Raw genomic sequence first — 27,030 nt, 5'->3', positions numbered from 1 at the left:
AAATGTGAACATGGCATTAGGTTATAATTAAATAGAATTGTAGGGTATTTGTTGTAGGAATTGAGAATCCTATTTTAGTAATTACAAAAGATGGGGGTTGTTATCCCATGTAGCAGGGGTTTTATTATTTCAAAACCTCTTTTCTTAAGAGAGAGACACGTGGTCATGAAAATCTCATATAAAATACTTATTAAAAACCCTAATCCTGTTGTAGTTCTCTATTTTCTTAAGTTTCTTTATCACTAGCCGTCATTTAGTTTCATCTTCGAAACCCTATTTTTTACAAAGATTTTATCAAGATCTAAGAGATGAAACCAAAAATTGTTGATTTGGACTTCATAGAAGGCGAATCGGACAATGCATGAAACAAAGAAGAGGTGGATCTAAGTTTCTGACTGTAAAAAAACTATCTATTTTGAGGAGTATTGCGATTTGGGTAAGAAGAGTTTTGTTAGATCTTTTACAATTCATATAAAAAAAATTAGCTAAATACTTTATTGCAATTTCTTTCTCTTTTAGTAGAAATTGAATTTTAGATCTACGACCAATATGATTATAAGATCAATATAATTTTTTTTTTAAAAATATTCTATAGATGAATTATATCAAATATATTTACATAAATAGTTATGCTTGTGAATGTTAATATAGATTTGTGATTTAATTCTTGAATGATTATACCTGTGCATAAGGTGTGATGAATTGTATTATAATCATGTATTGTTTATAATGATGAGATTGAGTTGTATTTGGAAAAAATAAAAGTGCTAAATTTTGTACAGAAGATCTCTTGTATAGAGATAACATAACGGTTGGCCAAGCCAAGTAATTGATCCGACCATACTAACTGGTTGACTGACCTAGGTAATAGTCAATTTGGGTGTGTAGACTTCATGTATTCACATTTTTGGTATCATTGATTATTTTATAAATAAAGATACTTAGATTAATTGATTATGTGTTAAACATATTAGAAATAAATATACTTTGAATAATTAATTTTGTATAAAATGTATTAGATTTATCAAACTCACTGTTGTGAAATATTTACCCTGGATATTAACATAATCGGGGTGAAGAATAAATTTTAAGAATTTATTATTTTTTAATTATTTTTATTTATTTATTTTAAGATGTTATTTCTTTTTCTAAATTACATTGATGCTATTTTCAAAAAAATTTGATTTGATGAATAAATAATATTTTAGTGAAATCATTTGACTCTTATGAATTTCTATAATTTTTATGATCTTCATAGATAAGATTTTTACTTGAAATTTTTATTATAGATTTATAATATGCCTAAAAATATGTAAGAATTTGTTTTAAGTATTATCTCGACAATTTTGGATTTTAAACATATTTATCATTGATGAAAATTTATGGTTTGTTTTCTGTACTAAAAAACTTTATTGTTAATTTCCAATCAAAATCACACATATTTTTATTCATATTTTGGAAAAGTGTAAAATATATATAAACACCTAGATTTGGATAGGCCCTCCATGCAAAATGCTCAAAAAGGTCACAAAAATTGAAATGGGCCCCTAAGCCCCAAACTCTTAAAAAAATCGTCTACTTTTCAAATAAATGGCCTTACGATCCTTTTCTACAGGGCCTATGGGCCAAAGACCTACCTTACCCCTTTTTTACACCATCATCACTTCTCAACCCAACCCAATCCTTGTCCAATTCAACTCAATCTAACACCATGCCTACTCAACCCACCACCTAAGCTCATTAGACTTAAAATCCAACATTAAACTTATTTAACCCACTATCCAACTATTATCCCAAGTCTACCAGTCAACCCAAGTCCAAAGATCACAACTAATCACCCAAGATCATCAAAGTGGGACACATGTCACCACTTCAACCCACCTCCCTCATTCAAATACCTACCACCATTTCCTTCTTTAAAAAAATTACTTACCCACATCTCAACCTACACTTTTCTCTAACCTATCCTCATCATTCTCTTCAAGTTCATCCTTATAAGCCATCCTCATACCTCTTCAATTCATCTAACACACCATTTTAATACTTTTGAACATAAGTCACCACATCCTCTACCTTCTCAAAAAAATCAACAGTCACTCTCTTACACACTCTATTCTTCTAATTAAAATCCACTTCATTCAACTCACCTAACAACCAATCAACAAATCATTCTCTTACACTTCTATTCTTCTAATAAAAAATCACTTATTTCACTCAACCCAAATGGGTTATAAGAACCAACTCATTTGGATCACAAACAACCCATTTACATCTCCTATCACAAATACGTCTCCGTCATTCTCAATTTACATACATCCTTCTCACAAACCTCACATCATTCTACTTATTTTCATCATTTCACCCCATTCTACCCCTAAAAGTCATTTTCAAAATCTTATAAACCCCCATTCACAACACAACCTCCCCCATGCTTGGACCTTCAAGACTTGATTAAAAAAGAAAATCACTCTTTCAACTAACTCTCAAGTCAAGCATCATCTTCTTTCAATTCTCTATCAAATCTTACATATTGAAGATTGAGGCAAAGAAACTCAACACTTAAAGGTCCAAAAAAAGTCAAATAGAAATTTCCTCTATTCTATTTCTCTAATTTTCCCCATACTTATGCACACACCGCAAAAGGTTTGAGCCTAAGGACTTGGGCCCTTTCCCTATGGAAATGGGCCCTTGACTAAAAAGTCTATACTTTTAAAATTTTTCAAAGATTGGAGCCATAGAAGGCCCCTTTCTCAATAAAGAGGCCCTCAACTGTTTAAACCAAAATCAAAGTCCCTCGTACTCGAGGACACAAATCAGATTTTTTTGACTTTTTATTTTTATTTTTAAATCAACCGAATTCGAGGTTACCACCAAGGTAGAGGGAGTAGGATGCCTAAGACCTCTCCTACTCCCTAATATGGACTCCATTACTTAGGTATAAGGAGGACCAATGGACTTTATCTGTATGAGAGTTACTAAATGAAAAAATGACACTCTTTAAAAAAATGCATTTCAAGTAACCATTTACACCTTTTTACAAAAAGAATGGTGGCGACTCCATATCCAAGTAGGAGAGATATTTGAAAACGAAAATTTTATGTCTACAACTTGGTGAATCCACTGGTGAAGTAGGAAAGATATTCGGAAACGAAAATCTCATCTCAACAATATGAAAGTTGTGAAGTTTCATATATATATTTTACAACGTTTGATTTCATTAAAAAATTTGACAAAATAAAATTTATATGATTTTTATAATGAATATATATAAGGAATCACAGTACGTAGGAATTTTTAATCGAAACTTATATTTTGATACATTCTCGTTGAAGATACTATGTATTAAATTATTTATTTATTATTTTCAAAATTCTTAACTTTTACTCTTAAATATAGACTCTAAGATTACTTGATATGGAACTATAATGAAATCTTTAAAAATCGTACAAATTAGGGTTTTTTTTATTTATTTATTTTTATTTTTATTTCATTGAATATCAGCAGGTTAGAAAAAAAATAGGTTTTATCATTTTTGGAGGTGTTTAATATTTTTATGAGTCGTGAATATTTTAAAAATATTAATACATTCTTTAAAGTTTCTGAATTGGTATTATGGATATCAATATGAATTTTCTACACCGATTTATAATTTTTCGAAGTTGTAGGTATCTCCAAACTAGTTAGCTGTTAGTAATTAATATGTTTTATTTATTTATTTATATATTAATTTGAATTTAATCTAGTTAATATTTTTAAACTAAATTAAAGGTCATGTCAGTCACACTTGATTTTTGATATTTGAATTGGATCGAAAAATTGAGTCGGGTCCTTGGATTCAAAATTCGAGGTGTGACTGGCGTGGTACATATGATTACACAGGATTATGTTGTACATCTCCATGTATAATCCCTCGTTTACTATTTCTATTCACTTGTAACTCTTTTTTGCAATTTCATTAGTCCAAGTTAACAATAGTTTTATTGTTTGCTATATTATTCAGTTTATCTGAAGTTGCTATGACAGATTTTTTAGAGAAAAATCAAAGTTTTACTTTTTCGTGCACGTCTATTAAGTTGATGTCATGAAATTTCAGGATTGATTGTTGGAAATGTCATTTGCAAATGGGTCCGACAATTTATTCTTAATTTTTTTGATGATGATTCTGTAATTGGTAATGAGTCTATGCAGAGTGTGTGCCTGTGAACCCAAAACCCTTTTTTTAAATAAGTAGACTAACAAGCCTATCACGACCAAGTTGATCTAGGTAATGCAGTACACAAAGGTAGTTTCTTCAATGACTAACTTTGAATCTCTTAATCGATGTTATTCATGCTTTAATGAAAATATTAGTTAACGCTAATGTTTTTTGGACACCTATTTCAGGTTATCTAGTTTTAGTAGATTCATACACGAACTTACAAATAGTTGTGTACAACCCACTTCCATTAGTTAGTTGATAAATTAAGATAACCTTTTTGCTTATATTTTTTTTTTCAAAATAGTTGTTCGGTATTTTGTATATTGTACTCTTCATTTCAACCTGCCAACACTGAAGAATACATTGATGGGTAATTCACTAGAAAGCTGGAAGAGATCCTAAAGCTGTAATCTGGGTGTGACAATAAAATCTCTCTTTCGATATGTGGAAATTGGTGCAACTCCAATCTATTTTGTGTAGCTTGTTGGTTCTAAGACTTTAATCTAGGTTCTTGAGACATATTGATTTGCAAGAAATGAGTAATACTACCATAAAAGGAAATTTGGAACGTCTACGTTCACTTGCAATTGGTGATTTTTGTTTGGATTTCGCAACATTGGATGTGCCTGGAAATCGAATGGTGGGGAATATATTATTTGAAGTAGAATTAATAAATCTGTTTATCATTGATGGTGGGGATGTTTGTAGCATATGTTTGGAAGAAATGAAAGAAGGAGACGAATGCAGTGCCACTGGGTGTCCCCACACATTTCATACCTATTGTCTCTCAAGGTGGATAAGAGAAAAGCCTACATGTCGAACCTGCATAAAGGTCAAGGGTAAACCCAATGGTACTGCATTCATCTCCTTTTTTCATTTCTTCCAAACAGATGCAACAAACATCCCCACCATCAATGATAAACACCTTTGTTAATTCTACTTCAAACAATATATCCCTCACCATTCAAATTACGGGCATATCCATTATTGTGAAATCAGAAGGAAAATCACCGACTGCAAGTGATCGTATACGTTTCAAAATTTCTTCTATGGTAGTATTACTTATTTCTTGCAAATCAATATGTCTCAATTCTTCCAAGTCTACTTGTTTTAATAAGGAATTGGAGTACCTATTGTTACTCATCTCCAGGCTTGTTTTTAACTTATATCCACCAGCTTATCAAGTAGATCCTGAATTTCATAGGAAAATGACTTCGTCATTAATGAGTTCAATCTATTTTTCTCAATTGAGTTAATGTGAATTAATTATGTTTTTAAAACGTGGGCCATTGCCAGATCACTTTCAAATTACCTGATCAATGGATGTGGAGTGCTATCGTTTCATTATATTTTGCTCAATTGAATTATCATCCTCTTTTACTATGTGCTAGTTTGATAAGCCATTGCTTTGTTTAGATTTTTATTTTTTATGTTATTGGACAAATATCTTTATGTGTCTCGTTCTATGTATAGGTGGTGAAAGGACTAGGAGAAACTCTAGTTGGAGCTTATCATCCTATTCACAATGTGAAAAAAACCCAAATTTGACGGACCAAGAGGTCGAATTGGCGTCGAATTTTTCTTTGTCAAAATTTTTTTTGACATGCCGAAACTGTCAAATTAATGAAGGATGAGAGCAATTTGATAGCTTTAAGCCATAAAATCTAGGAACATCAAGAATTTAGATGGTCCTAGACTGTCAAAATTCAGTTTCTAAATTTGTGGGTCTTGGCCCATCTATTTTTTTTGTCAAATTTTCCAGTTTTCACGTAGTGATTATAGTCACAAGCATAGTGGTTGAAGAGTTGCATAGCTAATATTATTTTGCTTGATTTGGTTATGTATAAAATATTACCATTAATTCATCAAGAAAAGGGATGTTAACTTTCAATCAAGGGTAAATCTAATCTTGACACTTGAATGTCTAATATTCTCAAGTGGAAAACTATTCCTAGTATGCCAAATTTCTCACAACAATAATAAAAGAAGTAATTGAGTTTAGAAATTTTCTTTACACCTTGGATTATGTACACACCAACTAATAATCATCCTGATTAAATAAGATTTTTATTGATTGAACTCAATGATGTAAACATATGAAGACTCTTGTTTCCTTTCCTGAATGTACATATAGGATAAGGTGCTTTCCTACTTCACTTTCTTGATTGTATTTGGATCTGCTATACTAGATTCTCCATATGAAAAGAACATGGATTTTATTCCCCCAGAATAGTAAAGTAGTTGTATTTTTCTCATATGCTAGAAGTATAGGATTATAATTAGAGTTACCTATCATCCACATCTGCGTAGAATCAGGCATTATATTTTTTTCTTTTTAATGTCGGACCCATATTAGCAAAAGGTCTCACTACAAGAAGACAGTGAATCAGGAACCACATTATAAAACGGATTTTATCCGTTTCTAATTAAAAACAGGTTTAAACCGTTTTACCAAATAAAGTCATTTCAATCGTGCTTTAAACGTCCCATTTGTAGAAATACTGAATTTTATTGATAATTCTTGGATGAATATTACAAAAGTCCCAATAGGGTATTTATAGGTATTACATCAACCAAGATATATGAAAAATACCTAATAAATATTCTAGAATATCCTAATTGATATATTCTAAATATCAATATATATTCTAGAATATCCTTCATCACAACCTTTCATTTGTGTAAAATACACTAACAATGATACAATGTATCTCATGCATTTTAATACAGTGCATCTTATTCTCTAATATCCTCCCGTAATTGCATGGTCCTTTGAAAAAAGGAATATGCAATTGATTTTGTTGAATAATTGCTTGATCTCAATAATGGATATGTTTATTGATCGTCGAAGTGCCAATCGTGCTTGCTGGAGGTCACCCGTCTGTCTATGAAGTCCATCACTGTCGCATCCCGCTCTTTTTGAGTCCGTCGGAGTCGGTGGCTTATTAGACCAAATCTGTCATGATCTCTCCCAAAAGCATAAAATGTAGGATTGTGCCATTTAAATGAAAAAACTCTTATTGGAGAGATTTTATATAGGAAAAAAAAAAGAGATCATGTAACATGAATGTGTGAAATTGGGAGATTTGTAGATATATAGAAGGAGTTGTGATTTTTATTGGAAAAACAAAAAACCTAGAATAATAGAAAAGAAGAGAATAAAAGATATCTAGATCCGAAATAAAGAGAAAGACGGTATTTTTATTGAAAAAAAATACTAATAACATAACAAAATGATTAAGGTTCGGGGATGGCGGTGACGCCATCGCCATCGCCGAAGAACGGCGCACCAAGATCGATGTGCTCAGTGGAGCTTGAGCTCTGATACCATGTAGAAATACTGAATTTTATTGATAATTCTTGGATGAATATTACAAAAGTCCTAATAGGGTATTTATAGGCATTACATCAACCAAGATATATGAAAACTACCTAATATAAATATTCTAGAATATCCTAATTGATATATTCTAAATATCAATATATATTCTAGAATATCCTTCATCACAACCTTTCATTTGTGTAAAATACACTAACAATGATACAATGTATCTCATGCATTTTAATATAGTGCATCTTATTCTCTAATACCATTTCCCGTCTCATTATATGGGAACGAACCTCTCTCAACCGCTCCCTCGATTGAACTCTCTCTCGATCTCATCTCTCTCTCTCTAAGTCAATCTCTCAGTTGCTCCCTTGATCGAACTCCCTCTCTCAGTTGCTCTCTTGATCGACCTTTCAGTCTCTTCCCTCTTTAATTCATTGTCTTCATATCTCTCTCTCTCATGGTCGGAGAACTCGAAAACCCCCAATATCTGAAACTTCTCTCTCTCTATCAGTTGGAGAAGAACTCCCCCAAAATCTGAAACAACATCTTTTTCGATCTTTCTTTGACAACATTTGGGACTAAGGAGATGGAAGATATAAGAAGAAACCCTAGAAAAATTGCGAAACTGAGGTTGAGATAGGAGGAAACTAAGAGAGATTGATAGTTTTCATAAATTGCCATTTGAATTTACTTCTCGAGACTAAAGAGTGATTATCAGATTATTCAAATTGAAAGGTATGTAATTTTATTATTTGATCTGAATTTTAATTTAATTTTTAAAGCCAGTATATTTATTTTAATTTAGATTCTTCTTTTCTTGATTTATTTCAGAGCTTTTCAAAATTAGTAAAAATTTTCATATTGATTCAATTTCTCCAAAACAATCATCTCTATTCCATCACTAGCTCTAGGTAGATGTAGCTTTCTCATCTTTATAGTTCCTTTTAATCTTTGTCAATTTCTGCTCATCTTGTTCCTCTGTATTGTTTTCATTTGTAATGTTTAATTATGTTTTTTCGGTTGTTTTCTTTGGTAAATCGATTGGAATCTGTATGTTTTGTGGAGTTTGATAGAAATAATTACAAATCTGAGTATTCATGCTAGTTTTGTTATCTAATTTGTGATTCTGAGTTGATTTTTAATCCAAAAAATTTTATTTTGAAAATATTTATTAAAGGCTCATATTGTTCTTTTTTGTCTATTCTTTTGGTATTTTGAATTTTTATCAACCTTTTATTGTAGAGAATAGAATATAACTTTTATCCTGAAAAGTAGCAAACTTTCGAAGCCTTTAATCCTAAGTAGCAATATGGGGATGAGGATTGTTATAGTTATCCTTGTCTTTTTCAATGATGATAATTTCTCACTAGTATTTGAATATTAGCTTCAATTTATATTAAAATCCGTTATGCTTGATCTAAGTATGTGACTTATATTACTACAGAAGATGGAGCATCCCAATTAAGGTTTTATGTGGATGAGCTTACTTTTACATATTTACATTGAGTGGGTAACTTCTAGTCCTAGTCTTACGATTATGGGAGTAGCTAGCTCCTAGTCCTAGTCTTAGTGTTGTGGGAGTAGTTCTTAAGAGTTTTCCCTCTTTTCTTTTATTTGGTAGGCCTAACATAAGTAATTTGTGAGTAAGTGGGTTTTTTCAAACTGGTGTCAATGAACACCAACTTTAATACTTATCAACTAAACCTCTTTTTAACTCCGCCATTGTAAAATTAATGTTTTACACTACCGGTCCTAAGCCCGGATAAAGGAGGGAAAAGGGTGATCCAAGGAGTATTAAAATGTTAACAGGTATTGCTTTTCTTCCTTTTTTTTCTCAAAACTTGTAGGTAATGTGGGACTAAATCTTCAACATACTAACTCTTTTTCTTGATGTATAACAGTCTGTTATTGACAAAGAGAGATGAGGGGAATATTTGGGAAAAACTGTACAGGTGTGTTTCAATTGTTACTACCAAACCTCAATAACTTTTATATGATCCTGAATTTTATATGTGGTTTTTCGTCTCTTAGGTTGTTCCTCACATTACATATGCCATTCAAGAGTGGATTAATTGTATAGATATATTTTATTTTCCACCTTGTAGGTGAATGCGTGTTTTGAACTCAAGTTGTGGAATCAAAACTCACAAGCCTTACCAACTCAACGGTGTCCTATATATGCAAATATTGATTTTTCTTGTGAGTGTCTTATGCAAATATGGTGTTGTGTCTCTACAGGATGAAAAATAACATTGTGGGTATGGAGGCAAATATGGAGCAGCTCCCTGAGAAGGTGTTTGGAGAATTGTTAACTCCCTGATTGATTGGTGTCCATTATTGATCACATAGAAATCATTCACCTTGTCTTTTACCATTGCAGATTATGTTTGTGCATTCACAAAGTTAACCCATTGCTTTTTGAGAAGAGAGAACATATAGACACTACGTGAAAACTTCAAATTTGACATAAAAAATTGTTGGGCCTGGCCCGACGTATTTTAGAGTCCAAATTTGACGGTTAGTAGACTACGGATTTCATGTTTTTTCCCCATAAACAGCGATTGGGACTCTCCGATCTCTCTCTCTCGATCTCATCTTTCTCTGTCTCTGATATCTTTCTCTCTCTCTCTCTCTCTCTCTCTCCTTCGATCTTATCTCACCCTTTGATCACACGATCTCATCTTTCTCTGTTTCTGATTTCTCTCTCTCCCTCCCTCGATCTCATCTCACCCTCTGATCTTTCTCTCTCTCTCTCTCTTTGCTTTGTCGAAGTGATCTCTCTGTTTTTGATCTGTCGAAGTGATCTCTTGATCTCTCAACATTGGAAGGATGGAGAGAAGAAAAAGCCATTAAAAATTTGAAATTTCTCTATTGATTTTAAGGTGAGTCTATCTCTTTTCTCTCTCTGGTTGGTAGATCCATAACATTATACTGACTATTGAAGTTGAGATCTAGGGTTTTTGATTCCACAAAATATATTAATTTTGGTTTTTTATTTTCCAAATGTGTTAATTTTGCATGAGGAAACAAAATCTAAGAACAAATAAAAATTTGATAATATATCCCAATGATTTTATAAATCTGAATATTATTCTGGTTTATTTCCTAAATATTGTCCCAATTTGAACACATTTGACACAAAAGAAAACTTGATGCAAGTCCTTGTTATAATTATTTAGGTGCTGCTCTAATGTCCTTCAAGAATCTTCGTTATATTTTCTTCTCTATCACTATGTTGGTTCTTCAATCTTTTCATTTTGGAATCCTTGAAGTACTTATCCAACTGATTCCTATATTTTGAAGCATGTAATTTGATGCTTTTAGATAATGTCTGAATGTGGAGAATTTATTGAGACTAATTATGAAAAGGCTTCTAGATAATGTCTGAATGTGTAGAAGAGTAAATTTTTTTTGCTTTTAGATAAATAACTTATGCAATTGTAAAGGAAATCACAATGTCATTGTCTTCTGTATTTATTGTCAGTTTCCAAGAGAGTTTCAAACCAATGGGTACCTTGAACAGCTCTTTGTATGAGCAATCAGTTACTTTTTTGTTGATGGATGACTGTATAACATTTGATGAGCCTTTGTTAGAGCTTCTTTATCTTTTGACAACTCTGGTTGGTATTTTGAGCATCTCTGTTAGTACTTTTGGCTCTTTATATATGTGTATATCTAGCCGTGTTACCATTGATTGTCGTTGTAATGAGTTTATGTTTATTTAATTGAGTGTTTCTTACTTTTCTTGATACTAAGATACAAATGTAACACTAGGTATTGTTATATAGAGGAAAAATGACTTATAAGAAGGAGTTGGCAAAATTGTTTTTAATTCATCTATTTCTCTGTTCCTTTTTATATCTGGCCATGTTATAATTCTGTGCTATAATCTTATCTATCTTGTTAAAATATTATTTTTGATGTGCTTACTTTTTGTGTTGATTCACAGACTATGGAGTGGATAACTATGACATCGGAACAGGCTTCGAACATTTTGCAACCGCTACTCAAGATGTTTTTGTTGTTCTATGATTTAAGTTTTGGAAACATGATCATGGTTGTCTATTGTAGAACTTAAGACTCTTTAACTCATGGCTGTACAGATCAATAAAATGGTTGAAGACATTCGTGCTAAGGGGGGAAATATCACTCGTGAACCTGGTCCAGTTAAAGGTGGGTTATTAGTCATTGCTTTTGTGAAGGATCATGATGGCTACATTTTTGAGCTTAGTCAAAGGGGCCCAACTCCCGAACCACTTTGTCAAGTTATGCTTCGTGTGGGTGAACTAGATCGTGCTATTAAGTTCTATGAAAAGGCTTTGGGAATGAAGCTGTTGAGGAAGTTTGACAACCCTATATAGAAGGTTGAGCACAGCTTGGTTCCAGTGGTTCTGGTTGAGCACAGCTGCACAATTAAAGTATTCCAAAACATATTCAAATATAAAATAATACCACCTACAGAGTAGAGTTTGCTGGTTACTGTGAAGGTGAGCTAATAAAGGTATGGCTTTGCTCCTTATGTTTGGATCATGATCTGGCTGTGTAATTTAGTTCACTTCCTGCTCTAGATCATGTGAATTGCAACAACATAGCAAACTTGGTCTTTCAAGAACACAGTCCTTGTCTATTTTTGAAAATAAAATGTTCATATTAAAAGCATCATCGACAGTCTTATTCAAACTGTATGGGGTCAGAAGCATAAAACTTATTCCTCTATTTAATCCTATCCAAAGAAAAAAATGTCATTATCACGTGTCTTCAAATATGCTTTCTATACTTCAATCTACATCCTTTTTTCAATGGCGCCAATAACCCTTGAAAAGTATTCGTCTGCTTTCTATTTGCTCTATTCATTATTCCTTACAGGATGTGTAGTTGGCGTGGAGCTATTTTATTACTGTATGGATATTTTCTTTTGCTTGACTCTACCTGGATGATTAAAAACTTAGACAATACTTGCTTTTAAATATGACAGAATTCTACTTAGAAGAAATTTGCAACTTTGATGCACAACGATAGTTGATTACAATTCCACTTAGAAGAAATTTGCAACTTTGATGTTCCAAACGAGCAAGAGGAAGACCCAAAAGAATATGGATTAAGGTAGTACGAGCAGATATGAATGCAGTTAGAATAATGGAAGATATGGCCTTAGACATAATTGAATGTAGGAACATAATGTTCCACCAACCCCAACATTTGTTTAAGGCCTCAGATGACAGCGATGGCACACTTTTCTATCATAATGCACCACCATTTTGTAGGGCTTCGCATATAGAAAATCATCGACCCAGATTATAGGATCATATGACCTTGTGATTATCCTAAAAATGCATAAAATAAAATATGGTGAATACAAACAAGATATATTACCAGAACCATGTTTGAGGAATATAATGCATTATTTAACTATGTCATTGGTAAACGAGATAAGAGTTGGTCAAATAGCTCAAGGAGGAACTTGGAAAAAAAGGCCTCGAGGTGTACATCTTGTGAAGTGCTGGCTCAAATAGAGTAGTGTATTGAAGAGTAGTGCACAATGCAAGCAATTCCTCCATGAGGGAGCCAAATATTCTTGAATCTTCTAGAGAGCTCCAGAGGCAAACCAAGTCTATAAGGTCTTGTGTCTTGAATTTTCATGTATTTGTAACTATGTACATGGAATGTACTAGAAATATCCAAGAGAAATATCTAAGACTTTTGAGTTGTTTAGAGTTTTCTAGAGGGTTCTAACATCGATGCATCGTTGCAATTTGGAATGATCCCAACTGTTCATTTTTTTCCTCCCAAACTATAAATAGGGAAGCCTTGTACATATGCTGACATCCAAGACTTTTGAGCAATACAAATTCTATTATCAAAATTCTCTAGTGTTTTTTTCTTGTTTGTGTCAGTGCCTTAGTGATTGTGTCTTCCAATTTACCTTGGGGAAGGCTTACTCAAGCATTCAAAAGGTTACTGTGCAAGCATTGCATGGGCATTAAGCTAAGTCTGTGACATTATGCTTCCTATTTGGGGGCGCGCTTCAACTCTTGTTCTGCTATTTATTTATTTATTTTGATAGGCTTAAGTGTGCTTCGTCTCCCAATTTACCTTATATTCTATTACATTATCCTATTTTATACGCCTAAACCTAAGTACAACACTCTATTGCAAAATATCGTAATTGTAAAACATAGTAATTAAATCCCACAACCAAATTCTCATTGCGTGAAAATCTAAAATTTGACAAAAAAATTTGTTAGGCATGGTTCGACGATTTTTAGAACCCAAATTCTACGGCCACTGGACCATGAATTTCATCTTTTTTCCCCCATTAAACCCATCCTGTGCTACAATTGCGAGTTTCCGACTCTCTCTCTCTCTCTCTCTCGATCGAGTTTAAAGGGATCCATACAAGTTTTGGCAATGTAAACATTAGGCATGGCACTACAACTAAGCATTGAATTGGGCGTCTTGTGAGAAGAGTGAATTGGGTATTTAGTGAGAAGAGTGAGAGATGGTATAACTTCCTCAGTAGGTCCATCTCTGATCTTGCTAGTGCTGGAATTACACATGTTTGGCTCCCTCCACCTTCCCAGTTTGGCACTGCTGGACCCGAAGGTACTACTCCTATAATGTGATCCAATCATAAATCATTTCTCTTCCAAGATGGATAGACATTATGTATGTATCAGATGAGTTTAACTTTCATGCAATTGAGGAATTATGGTTGCTTAATTGTTACATCAAATTACATTCATTTGTAATTAGTACATTTTGTCATAAAATTGTTTTAATATATAATAGTTTAATATATGATAAAGAGATGGTCTGTTTTGTTTGTTTTTGAAATCTTAAGTTTCTTATAAGATTTGCCCAATTGAATCATAGGTTTAACCACGCTACAAAGTCTATAATTCAAACTGTCTGAAATGTGCCCAACTGAAATTTGGAGATTTTTGGCAGCTTTGCAAAAAATTCTATTTGGACATAGTGGTAGTCTTGTCACTTGTGATACTTGAAATTTGAGCTCTTATTACCAATGTTGTTTATATATTTTTTCTTTTCTTGCCAACGTTTAAGCATGAGAAGTATCCACTTTAGTGTTTTTTGGATTATTTTTCTTCAATCTAAATTCGTAGTACCTTGGAGTATGTTAGTTAGTGAAATTATGAAGGAAGTAAGCACAAAATTAGAATTATGACGATGTGTGAGTTTTAGAATAAGTAGAACCAAGATTGATTACGTGGATTGTAACTTTAGTACCAGCACCCGTGAGGAGGTATGTATGCCTAGTAAAAAATTGATGATCTGAAAATAGTCCTAAGTGATCATTTTTTTCCATCTCTAGTCTTTTATGCACAACAAGGATGGTGAGTTTGGTGAAGTTGTGGCCCATAAAATCAGAGTTAGGTGGTTAAAGTAGAGGTGTGGGTCTTGAGTGCATTGTGATTGACACATATGAATCACAACTTAAAAGAAAAGTTTTATAAGATGACAATTTGACTAGCTTTGCTTTATGAAGCTTGATGTCGGGCGGTTGAGTGAGCATGATAGAGATGAGAATGCTAGGATATACATCTCTTTCTTTTTTCTGCTGATGAGCACAGATATCTGGTTCTTGCCTACTTGACTGTTAGGTAGTTCATTTATGTTGTCTAGAAGAGGATAAAACTTAATGCTGAGAAGGCCATTTTCATCTTTGTCAAGAACATTTTTCCACTATGTTGATTTTTTTCTAATTAACAGTTGACATATAAATTTTAAGTCTCTCCACTGATTTAAATGTTAAATCCTATATCTTTTCAACAATGAATACAGGTACAAATGCTATCCATTTGCTTTGGAAATGGCAGCGAAACAATCGTACTTCAAGGATTGGAGTTATAAACACAGCGCACCATGGTGAGGCTACATAGAGTCACCACAGTTACTAACAGACCACAATAAAAAATTGTGTTAGAAAGCTAGAGAGACTAGACTCTAGAGTCAGAGAAAATAAAAATGGAGTCTAATCCAAAAGATTAGGAAGAACCCATCACTCCACAGCCTGTATGACTTCAACCTAAAGTTATTATGCAAATTATGTTCATATGATATAGATCGATATTACTTAACAAAAAAAAAAAAAAGAATGATATAGATTGATATACTTGAAGTCCACTTTCTCCATTTCTAGATAAGAGTGTCAAAATCACTTGTGTATATAGGACATGATTTCAAGTATATATATATTTATGAGATATGATTTTGAGCATGAGACTTCCTCAATACCTAGTATTTTGCATGTTTAATTTCTTAGGATTCTTTCTTTCCTATTATTTTGTGTGTATATATATATATATATATATATATATATATATATATAAATTATTGTTTCATTGGAGACTTTACTTTATTACGATATTAGGGCCATAACTTAAAGAAATGAGAGTAGTTTTAATTGACAAATTATCGTGTTAGATATGTTGATATTGGAATAGAAAGTGGTCCATTGACATTCTTAATCTTTCCAATTGTATACTCCCATCAATCCAAAATTTATTCCTTTTTATGTGGTTTATTTTGATTAATTGAGTGGTTTATAAGTTATGAAAAAAGTAGTTATTATTGACCAGACAGAACAGTGTGATCATGCATACCAAAGACGCACAAGGGACCCAATTGCATGTTGTGGGTGATGGTGCATTCCACCTCTCTCGATCTCTCTCTATTTTCTCTCTCTCAACACACTCACATATAGGATACTTATTAGAGATTTGACTCACGGTAAGTAATTACATAACTAATCATTGGAAATCTTTGAGCACTAATTATCCCTTTTTTTTCCTTCTTAGTAGCTAAGATGATGTGTTGGATGTTAATATGGTTGTTCGCGCTAATGGCTGTAAGCTCGTATGCTTCAGTAGAAAGACAGACATACGTTGTTCACATGGACAACGCCAAGGTCATGGCCTTGGATCAATCCCTCACTAATACTAAGAGATGGTACGAAGCAGTGATGGACTCCATTGTCGAATGCTCGTTGGAAGGGAACTTGTGAGCAAGGCACGAAGTTCTCATCTTCGAATTGTAATAAGAAGCTTATTGGTGCAAGAGCTATCTTCAAAGGGTACGAGGCAGCTGCGGGACGATTAAATGATATAGTCGATTATCGATCGGCCAGGGACAATGAAGGGCATGGGACCCACATTGTTTCGAATTGTAATAAGAAGCTTATTGGTGCCCAATTGCTTCTATTAGAGCTTGTTTAATAATGAAATATCAATATATAATATGAATTTTGAGTTGTTTAGCTTAATTTGGAACTTGTTTTATGATTTTTTTTTATTTTTCTGATTTTTTATTATTATTTCGTTTATTGTGATTAGTGAATTAGAAGACCGTGCTATTGTTTGTTAAATCTCCAAATTCGACGGTCATACTCTATAGAATTTTTTTTGTTTTTTTTGAAACTCATTCTCCAATAATTTGATAGTCCAGGGCCGTCAAAAAAAAAAAATCTACAAGAAAATATTTGACGGGCATATTTGATGGGAGGGTCCGTCAAATTTTCAGAAATTTGACGGGCTAAGACCGTCAAATATGGGGTTTTTTCACATAGTGAGAGAAATGGCATCCAACCCGGAACCTTCTGTGTAAAGTTCAGGTATCGAATTGAATTTAAAATTTCTCAAGTCTCGACCTATGTTTTCTGAATTCTACAATAAATTCTTATAACAAAGTTGAAATGTTAACTAATATTTAATTATCAAAGCTTGGAAACAACCCAAAAGATGCGTGTGGATTTGATTGAATTGGTTCTTGATGAAGTCCTAGTGGGCCATACTTAATGCTATAAGCAAATAAAGAAAAAAAGAGTGTGAATTGATAGTTTATTTAGTGAATTCCTGCAATGAAGGTTCAAAGACCAAATATTTGGTGGAAGGGGTTCACAATGAATTTGATTGAACAACTATGAAACTATGTATCACAAACCTATAATATTATGGCGGTCCAGTTTCTATTTTACATGTCTCTTTACACAACCATTTACATTTGAGTTGATACTTCTGCTACTACTCCTTATCCAACCAACATTTTCATATTATTTACATTGCTCCCTGAACTGCTTTCTTGTTGTTGGCACCTATCTTCATTCCTCTTAGAAGATTACATATGAGACATTGAGCATAAGTAGTATATTTTTTGCTAACTTAGTTTTATTAAGGTTATTTAAATCATGCTACTTTCTATCAGCACCTGCTCTAAAGATCTTCACTATTTTAAATATGCTTTGTATTCTGTTTTGATGTTCATCGATGCACATGAGAAACAATTTCTTTTAGCTTTTAATTGCCTTGTTTGCTAATTTAGGGATCTAGAATTGAAGTCTATTGTCTACTTTTAGTATGTGGAAAAACTTTTTGTGTGCAGATCAAATGAGGATCAACATCTTCTTTTTGTAGTTCATCAGATGTGGGATGGTGTCCGTGCCAATGAGGATCCTTTCATTATAAAAACAGGTTGTTTCAGTTGGAGTGTGATTGAACTATCGCTCCCTAACATTAAAACAACATCTGACATGCTCGGTCTGTCATATATGGTATGAATTGCATGGACATATTAATGTGTAGTCTTTGTTGTGGTTGTGTTTTAATGATCTAACTTACCTAATAACGTATGGGCTTTTTATCACTTGTCATTTGATATTGTAGGAAGACATGGAACCTTTTGAAGACGATGTGAAATCATCTCTCCCAAGATGATGGGGATGGACAGGACATTTTTAGTCCATCAAAAATGAGTCCTACCCAGCATAATATAGAATCCTCCAAGGGTATTATATGTTCTTTTGTTCTTTCTCTAACAGTAACTTTTCAACAAATTGTATCCCCTTTAATCACATTTACCATTTCAGGTTTTACATTCGCCGAAGTTGGTTGTATTCGTCTGAGAAATAGCGAAGTTGTATGTTGTCATTTCTCATCAGAAGGAAAGTTGTTGGTTAGTGCTGGGCATGAGAAGAAGGTAATGCATGGTTGCATGTGATTGAGTAACCATCTTTGAAGCACATGGCTATTTGCTATGAGTTGATAATAGAGTTCAACTAGCCTAAGTTAGTAGGGATTTCACCCTTACTAAGGGTCCTTGGGCTCACTTTGTGGCATCCAAAAACATGATCCAATGCTTCAGGGTTGTAGAGGACAAAATTCTACAAACATTGAAAAAACAAATTCCAATTTCTTTTTTTCACGTTGAATTTTACTTTTAAATTTGGGAGTTAGGTGGAAGTTCTGTAGCTGTAGTGAGGCTTAAAATCTCACTATGTTAGTAAGGAAATTGTTTTTCTTAATAATATATGCATTTGTATGTTTCAGAATTAGTATCCATTTATAATAAGCCTATTGAGCTCCTTAATGTCCATGTGTAACTGTAACCATGTCAGTTTCTCAGTAGCATGTAGATCTATGAAATTAATTCAAGTTTAAATGATATGGTTACTATTACATATCAGTGGGTTGTTTTATGGAATATGGACACACTGCAAACAGAGAGCACCACAGAGGAACATGGCCTCATAATTACTGATCTTCATTTTAGATCGAATTCAACTCAACTAGCAACATCTTCATTTGATAGAACCATCCGACTATGGAATGCAGCAGAAGTAATACTTTCTATCTCCATTTCTCTCCTTATATGATGTTTGTTCATGCCTAAGATGTTCATAATTTTGATCCTTTTGTTGGACGTTTATAGTCCACTTGTGGTAGTGGTTTGTATTCTCCTATGGAGATGCTATGCTAATTTGAGCTATAGTTCACCAAACCTTACATAGTGTCTCTATCGTAGCCGAGTTATAGTTTACATACATATATTGGACATGGTTCACATGGTTTGTCACTAGATTTCCACCCTAAGAAGGCTGACCTTTTCTGCTCTTATGATGGTAATGGTGAAATTCGTTACTGAACCATCTTGTTTTAATAACTTTCTACTTCATTTCATAAATTACCTTTGTTTTCTAAGTTTCCATCATTTGGTGGAGGTAGGGTGCATATTGACCATAAAACGACTGCCCCCACAGTCGTCCGAGGCGTCGTTTAAAAAGGAGTCGCGTTTAAAACGCGAGTGCTTGTAAAAGTCGGAAACAAACGACGGTTTTAGACCGTCGCAAAAAACGGGGGCGTCAGACCGTCGTAAAAAATGACTGTAGACAGTTGTAAACCCCGACTGTTTTAGAAAGTCGTAAAAAACGACAGTCTTGGACAGTTGTTGTTCTGGATTTATTGTAAAAAAAATATTTACTCAACAAAGAAATCAACCCAGCATCTGTAACACCCAAGAAGAAGATTGAAGTATTTTAAATCACATCCTATCTAAACCTGAAATTATACAAGACCCCCATTTCCCTACAAATAAATTATTTTAAACCATCTCTCAAAAATAAATAAAGCAAGAAAAAAAAAAAAAAAAACTCACAAATCTCAATGATCCACCACATCTACACTGGCAGAGCAGGATAACAATCTAGTGAAAGATTGCATACAAAGCAGAGCAAGAAATCTCCTTAGCCTTTCTCATCGTCACACACTTCTTCCACGCCCACCACTAATTTTTCTCTTATTCCTTCTGTAAACAACTCTCTTTAACTCTCCCAAACACTTCTTTGTCTTCTCTGGCACTGTTTCCTTCTTTGAAAACGTATAGCTTCGTAGGTACATCTGCCTGCACGAAATACTATCCACAACTCTGGGGCTGTGATTGTTTCCTCTCTGCCCATTACTATTGGCACTAACTGATCTGACGAACTCTGTGTCAGATTCAGGCCACTTGTATAGGTTCACATAAGTTGCTCTTACAGGGACACGGGTGTCTTTGACACAATTGGATATGCAAACGGATGTCCTTTTTCTGGTGATTTGTGTCAGATCTCTGAAGTGGATTTTTGGCTTTAAATCAGACCCAAAGCTCCAAGGAAAGACTCTCTCTGAGAGAGAGAGAGAGAGAGAGAGAGTTGTTTTAAAGTTGATTAAGCCAACTCCTTTTAATTTTCCATTGTTTTTGTATGGGAACATCACCATCCCATGTGGAGGCAGCAAACACTATCACACAAGGCCAAAAACTGAGGAAGTTTGCTACCTTAGTTTCTCCAGACTCATTCTTCACATTAGGCTTCTTTAACTTGAAATCTACCACTTCGACTTACTTGGAATCTACCACTCCGACTTACTTGGGGATATGGTACAAAGGTGAATCATCATATCAATGGACATACGAGTCAAGCTGTGATTTCTTCGAGTCAAACGTGTGGGTCAAGGGTCAAGAGCAATCAACCCAGCATTTGTAACACCCGCAACAAAGAAATATGAATTGACATAACTTGATTAAGCTTAATCAGAAAAAATATATCACCAGATAAAACAAAAGGTAAGACAATACTCAACAAATTGAAATTTTTGATAAAGTTCTCCAAATCCTTACAAGTAGCCAGGACTAGAGAACACATAACTTGATTAAGTTCTCTGCAGACAGACTTGAGAACTCCAAAAAACATACAGAAACAGATTCATGTTTCACCCAATGAACGCTAAGTACCAATTTGGGAAATGGGATTAAAAAACTCAGAATATTCTGCACATATTCTAGAAAACAGACTCTTTAACATAATAAACATGATCCAATGAATGTAAACAGATAATAAAAATAAATACACACACTTGCCATCCACCAAGGTTGAGTTCCATCATTTGTTGGGCTGAACCTGGAGACAACGAATTAAGTAACTATCAACCTTCTTATTAAGAGATTAGAGTATAAATAAAAGGGAAAAAACAAAACAATCAATCATTTTTAGATTATGTTGTTTTATGATAATTTGTTCATGTTTACTCAAGAAATTATAGTGGAAACAAGAGAAAAATTATTACAATTTGAAAGAACAACCAAGTGTGGTTAAAGTGGTATTACAGTTACAAAAGAAAATAAACATTTTAACCTCATTTCCTATACATGCAAAGGCATATATGTGTACCTCGTCATCATCGAAAATTAGATGAGGTGGTTCTTGTAGATGAACATCAGCTGTTTTTGCCATTTGAGCGGCACAAATAAAGTCCATCAGCTCCATAATAGAGGTATCTGGATCTGCAAACATTTTAAAATTGATAATCTAAGAATAAGCGATGAAACGGTAATAAAAATGCACCGATTTCTATGCTGAACTTGAATTAACACTGCAATTAATGTCACTGTTTCACATGGAAAAACCAATGTGGGTTATCTTAAGAAGATGTCATGCAGTTCAACAGCGAGAAGCTTTAACAGAGAGAACAAGAGATGGGCTTCACTAGGGTGTCTTAGATGTTCAACAGTTTTAAGTAGCTGATTTCAATTTATTATTATTATTTTTTTAGGGAAAGGGGGGAGGGGGGGCAAGTTGGTTTTGAGCATTCCTGCGCTAGATATAAGCATAAACAACAGCCATGTATAGCATCTGATGCACGGAAATTGTGAAGATATTTACAATCTTCAACTTCCAATGCAGGATACACACCACAAGCATCAATGGCTGACGAAGCCTTATCTACGAGGAAGCCCATATCCACTAAGTGCAACAATTTCTTCTCCTTGGCAGATAGATGTTCATCTTCCTGGCACCAAGAATCAGGAAATTTGAACCAGAGCACATGCTGTTAGCCAGAACGAATATCTTTTAAACTGCACAATATTTCCCTTATTCAATAGAGTTCGGAATGTGAAAATTTAACTGAAAGTATAATCAAAGAAAGAATGAACCAAAAAATCATTTTCTATTGCATGGAACATCTCAAATCATATGAAGAGAAGCTCTGCATGAACGAAGTACAGAATTCTTCTCATAGCGCTCATGGGCTTCCATTGTTATCATACCATCCACAATCATTAAATCATATTGGCATTGGAACTACCCGTCAAGGTCCAGGTTTAGAAAATTCAAGAGGAAGCAACAAGGATCTGTGAGTTTTCTTTTTTTTTTTTTTTTTTTCTTTTCGTAGTATTTTTCTTCTTTCCTTTTTTCGAAAAGGAATGGAACAATTGAACGCATTGTCAAATAGTTAAAGAATTATAGGTAATGTCAATTGTTATATAAGCAATGAATAATAGTTAAAGAATTATAGGTAATGTCAATTGTTATAGAAGCAATGAATATGGATAATCCTACTATGCAACAATACTAGTTATCTATTAATTTTATGGTGACAAACAGCCAATGCATCATCATAACCACTACGCTTCGTAACATCACTTTGTAATGCAATTTAAATCATGAAATTAATCTAGATAGGCAAGTAAGATCTAATATTCCCCACTTATGCATTCTATATGCACAATAGAGAAGGTTTCAACCTATTGCAAGATCCCAAGTCTTTAAACAGCATCAGCACACATGTATGCCAGTTCTGCATATCTGTATAGACTAGAGTTTACCCATGCTGTAGGCACGGGCATCCACTTTGGGGTTAAGTAAAACCACACAAAACAAATAGAAAACCCCAACTCGAGATTGTACAGGAGCTTGAGAAATAATTTTCACCTCCCCATGATTTTCATGAGCATCTTGACCATAAATTGTTAGAGCTGAACAGGTAGAGAGTGGCAAATTTTGAGTTTCAAATTCATCTCCATTGTTCCAGTTGTCACTCGGGTAACTATCAGTAGTTCCATCCTACATAAGTGAAATAGGTTATGAAGAAGTAGAGTCGGGTGACAAATGAAAACATGACTCATGGAAAAACACATGATCCCAACTGTTAAAATACGAAATCCAATGGTAGGGTTTTATCATAGGGATATGTATAATTGGCATAAGTATAAACCCCGACCATTGGATTTTGTGTTTCAACGGTCAGGATTATGTGTTTTTCACACATGCATGCGCACCCACATATACACACACAAGTTTTATTAATTAACAATTTTGAAAAAAACTAAAGAACTCACCATTTCTCAAACCCAAAATTTTATCCACCTAGATTCATAGCCTGTTTAAGAAAGACAGGCCTCAATAAGTACTCATCAAGGCATCCCTTCCAAACTGGGGGAAAATCTAGACTTTAAAAAAGATATATTGTAGTTGAAAACAAGAAAATCAGTGCTGATATATTACTACAAGATTATTACTGAATACCCCTCAATGAACCACAATTTCAGAGAAATCTCTTCAAATCACATGCTACTAAATCATTACACTATGCCATACATTTGACATAATGTGGACAATGGGCCTTTCCACATGGTCAATACAGCTGGTTATCTATCAGATGGGGGAGTCTACATTAATCATGTCAGTCCTTCACATAGAAAGAAAAGTCCACCACCCCTCTACTGTGGTATGGATTGCCACTCCATAAACCTTTTCCCTTTTTTGAATCAACAATTTGCTAAATTATATATCTCGATAAAACTTAGAAGTTGCTGAATATTAGGCTAAGGATTAGTGACTTTACTATTACCCATGGGGTAACCACCAGCACCAAAGACCAAAATTGAATTCATTTAACAAAATTTAAGATTGCGAAGCTGTAACTAAATATTAAGCCTAAAATAATAATTATTATTTTTGGTATTTTTTCTCTTATTATTAATGGTTTGAGACCATTGATCCATTGTTATTGGATCGGTTCCTTCTTGGATCCTGATATAGACCTAAGGAAATGAATATTTTCAAACTTTTGAATTTTAAAATGATTCTTGAAGACAATTGTCTAAATTTGTAGGGATTAAAAAAATGTAGAAAGCAAATGTTTTGAACATGCAACAATTGGTTAAATCTACAATCACAAAAATATAGAAGGTGAGTATAGTCCATGAGAAAAATACCAGGTCATTTATGGGAAGGAAAGGTCATGCCCAACCATGATATTCTGCTTAAAGTTGAAAATAACATTGATGAAAGAGAATACCTGATTGAACATTGAGTGTGCAGCTGCAATTCCAAACACATGCACCCATTGCAAAGTGAAAATTAGTAGAAACAAAAATAATGAAGCATGGGATAATGATTTATGTTGATGAATCTTTAAATTTGGGTGTATGAAAAACAGTTACATAACAGAAAAAACATAAAATAATGAAGCCTCCATAAACTTGGCATTTGAAAATAGCTCAGACTCCCAGTAATTAAAATTCCTATTAATGGAAGATACCAACCTGGCCTTGACGGAACAGGGCTTTCACATTAGCCTCTCCATCCCGCATAGCGAAGTCCGCATCCAACAGTGCCCCTTTCAAATCTCCTAATTTCAGCTTGCCAGCCTAAAGTGTACACATCATACATCATTAGTTAATTGAAAATACAACTAAGAGAGTGATATCAGAATCCAATGCTCAAGTAGTAGATAAGCTAAGAGAGGAAAAGCTACACAACTCAAAACGTGACCATGTCTTCTAAAGTTGGTATTACTTGGAAACTTCAAATGGGAGCCATATCTATGTCCAGCATTTTTAACTTAATCCTACTTTACTTAAAGGCATGTTTGATTGCATGGCCAACTCTAAAGAAAATAGTACACCATGGAAAGCTCAAATTTAACGCTGTTTGAGTGCAAAAGGTTATAAAACAATTAGGTTTGATTTCACATTACTGATGAAGAATGGCAAAATAAACATTTTAGTGCAGATATTTTGCTAAAGAAAATAAGAAATGTGCAAGAAAAATAATCATAAATTGGCTATTTACCACACAAATGCTTGTTGTATGCCCGAATGTGCAATAAGAGGGATTATTAACAGCATTCGTTTGTCGAACAAAAGAGAAATAACCAACTCCAAAAGTGATACCGCAGAAGAATAGAAACTGGCAGAAGGTTTAGGAGGTCCCTCCTCTCCTTTACCATCCCTTCTATTTAAAAAAAACACATTAGAATAGTCCCCAAGGACATGCTAACAAGGAAGACCACAAATAATAAGGTTGTGCCACTCGTACTCCCTCCCTACAGTGATGTCCAAGTATGTCAAATCATCAGCAGGAATTAGGTCATTAAGGCAATAGAAAGTGGACAATTTCATGTAGTAAAAGCTTGTAGTCATCCTGTACCTAGTAATTATTCTATGCTATGTACTTATCCAAGCATGCACGCGCGCGCACACACACACACACATATTCTATGTCATGTAGAAATTATATGTTAACTCTGCCTTCTTAATGACCCAACCACAATACCAGGGGCAGATTTACAGTGGGGCCAATGGGGGCACTTGACCCCACAATAATAAGCTATCGCAGCAGATAACAACAGTAGATATAGAAATCTGTTACTATTGCCCCCAACATCAGTGTTCTTGGGATGGCAAAGAATAACATGGACATTTTAGCTTTCATTACACAGATATATATTAAAAAATGAAAATAATCTCTTTATATGTAACATATTTCTGTGTACTATTACACTTATTCTAGTTTAAAAAAAATATAGTACTTCTAACTATAGGATGACATTGAAATAAAGGAATGAAACTTCAATAGAATTTTTGAAGAAAAAGATTTGAATTTTTTACTAAAAGAACAACATATGGATTATCAGTAAACAGTCCCTACGTGGATTTGATTCAAAGAATGAAAAACTTACCCTTGACCGAGTTTGAATCACAACTTTGGAGACTTGTTGGGCAGAAATGTATTGAGGAAATAGATAGAAACAAGGTAAAATATTCTGTCTTTTCATACTTATTTTTTTCTTTTGAAGCTCACATGTCTTTGGCATATCGCCCACATATACTATCCATATTCAATTATTTTGTGTCTAACTTTTGTAACCTTCAGATTACTAGGTACCACCATATGATATACATTGTGAAATTTCAATGGAGCGACTTGCAAAGTAAAGAATGAATTTAAAGAGGTTCTAGAAAGCCCAATCATATATTACATTGTGAATTCTTTCAAGAATGAGGATACTTGACTTAACTTGCTCTCATGTATAATTAAGGTGGATTCTAGAACGTATACTTATTACAACAGCATGTAATTACTTTTTGTAGTTAATATCTTTTAGAGGTTCAGCCAAAATTAGGCAAATAGAAATGAAATTGTAACGGCATTGACCATGTGGTGTGTCACAAGTAAGATTTCAGCCAAGAATTGGACATTTACTGGCAGCGGCATCTAAGAATATTGTGTCCATCTTTGATGTTGAGACGGATAGGCAAACACTCGCATTACAGGATATCTTTATCTATTGTTGCTAATATTTTGATTGAGACTACTAGTGATGAAGAACTGTGCTGCATTGATCTATTACTTTAAAATATCTAATCAAATCTCAATTGTATGGTATTATTATTAATCATTAACACTGGATTATACTCAGGGGCATACCAAAGAGGTACACTTTGTTTATTGGGTTGTAAATGGAGACCTTTTGGCATCTGTGAGTCAAGATTCTGTGAGGGTATGGCCATTAGCCTCCGAAGAATGCATTCACGAGCTCAGCTGTAGTGGGAATAAGTTCCATTCTTGTGTTTTTCATCCAAGTTATTCTACTCTCTTGGTGAT

General features: G+C 33.7%; 2 long non-coding RNA genes across 11 annotated transcripts; one reads left to right on the top strand and one right to left on the bottom strand.

The window, feature by feature from the left end:
• The first annotated feature begins 256 nt into the window (after positions 1-256).
• Positions 257-16,812, top strand: LOC147386420 (uncharacterized). 10 transcript variants are annotated; one of them, XR_015171745.1, is made up of 6 exons: positions 7,537-9,338; positions 9,431-9,481; positions 9,768-9,822; positions 9,910-10,411; positions 11,479-12,030; positions 15,333-16,812. It is a non-coding gene; the product is annotated as an uncharacterized LOC147386420 (long non-coding RNA). The 10 variants fall into 10 exon arrangements; XR_015171743.1 differs by lacking the exon at positions 7,537-9,338 and adding an exon at positions 257-436 and having other exon boundaries at positions 9,768-10,411; XR_015171740.1 differs by having other exon boundaries at positions 7,534-8,264; positions 9,151-9,481; positions 9,768-10,411.
• Positions 16,813-19,800: 2,988 nt separating this feature from the next.
• On the bottom strand, positions 19,801-23,794 carry LOC147386419 (uncharacterized). Its single transcript, XR_015171749.1, has 4 exons — positions 23,478-23,794; positions 23,071-23,202; positions 21,529-21,641; positions 19,801-21,258 (listed from the first exon to the last, which is right to left on the bottom strand). It is a non-coding gene; the product is annotated as an uncharacterized LOC147386419 (long non-coding RNA).
• Between the last annotated feature and the right edge of the window lie 3,236 nt (positions 23,795-27,030).

This window comes from Akebia trifoliata, chromosome 14 (genome assembly GCF_017979445.1).
Source record: "Akebia trifoliata isolate Shusen 1 chromosome 14, ASM1797944v1, whole genome shotgun sequence".
In the NCBI taxonomy this organism is placed as follows: domain Eukaryota; kingdom Viridiplantae; phylum Streptophyta; class Magnoliopsida; order Ranunculales; family Lardizabalaceae; genus Akebia; species Akebia trifoliata.
This window is presented reverse-complemented; position numbering and strand designations above follow the sequence as displayed.